Raw genomic sequence first — 1,298 nt, 5'->3', positions numbered from 1 at the left:
TTGCTAAGCCATTGAGTAATTTGTAATTCAAGGATACACCATTTGTGATGAGTAAAGAATGTGTACAAGCTTTTAATATTCTGAAGAAAAGCTTGATTTCTGCTCCTGTGATTGTGGCTCCAGATTGGAGTAAAGACTTAGAGTTCATGTGTGATGCTAGTGATTATGCCATAGGTGTTGTGTTGGGCCAAAGAAGGGAAAAGGTATTTCATGCCATTTACTATGCTAGTAAAGTCTTAAATGAACCTCAATAGAATTATGCTATTATAAAAAAGGAATTTTTGGCTATAGTTTATGCATTGGAGAAGTTTAGATCCTATCTCATTGGTTCTAAAGTAATTATTTATACTGATCATGCGACCATAAAGTATTTTTTGACAAAGCCAGACTCAAAGCCACAGTTAATTAGATGGGTGCTTTTGTTACAAGAGTTTGATGTAGAGATTCATGATAAAAAGGGAAGTGAGAATTTAGTTGCTGATCATTTATCTCAGTTAGTCAACAAGGAAGTTACAAGCAAGGAGAAACAAATCTTGGAGTCTTTTTCAGATGAAATACTCTTGTATATTCAGTAGAGGTCATGGTTTGCTGATATGGCTAATTTTAAAGCAGCAGGTGTTATTCCAGAAGAATTAAATTGGCAACAGAAGAAAAAGTTTTTACATGATGCCAAACAGTTCATATGGGATGATCCGTATTTATTCAAGATTGGAGCCAACAATCTCTTGAGAAGATGTGTAACAAAAGAAGAAACAAAAGGAATTCTTTGGCATTGTCATAATTCACCTTATAGAGGCCATTATAATAGAGAACGGACGACAGCGAAAATTCTTCAGGTAGGATGCTCAGAATCATGCTAGAAATGAGATGCCATTATAAGGAATTTTAGAAGTAGAAGTTTTTTACTATTGTGGTATTGATTTTGTTGGACTTTTTCCACTGTCTTTTAATAATGAATATATATTGGTGGTGGTTGATTATGTGAGTAAATGGGTTGAAGCCTTAGCATGTCCCAAGAATAATGCCAATACTGTGATAAAATTTTTCAAAAGGCAAATCTCTTTACGTTTTGGAACTCCCAAGGTACTCATCAGTTATGGGGGTCTCATTTTTGTAATCTTCAGCTTGCAAAGGTACTTAAACATTATCGGGTGAGACATAGAGTGGCAGCACCTTATCATCCACAAACAAATGGTCAAGCTTAATGTTGACAAATTGGCAAGTGTACCAAATCGTACAAGTAATATAAATGGTAAGACCAAGTATCGTTTTTCCCAAGAGACTCGTATGGCTTTCTC

The sequence above is a fragment of the Vigna radiata genome, unplaced genomic scaffold (genome assembly GCF_000741045.1).
Source record: "Vigna radiata var. radiata cultivar VC1973A unplaced genomic scaffold, Vradiata_ver6 scaffold_271, whole genome shotgun sequence".
In the NCBI taxonomy this organism is placed as follows: domain Eukaryota; kingdom Viridiplantae; phylum Streptophyta; class Magnoliopsida; order Fabales; family Fabaceae; genus Vigna; species Vigna radiata.
This window is presented reverse-complemented; position numbering follows the sequence as displayed.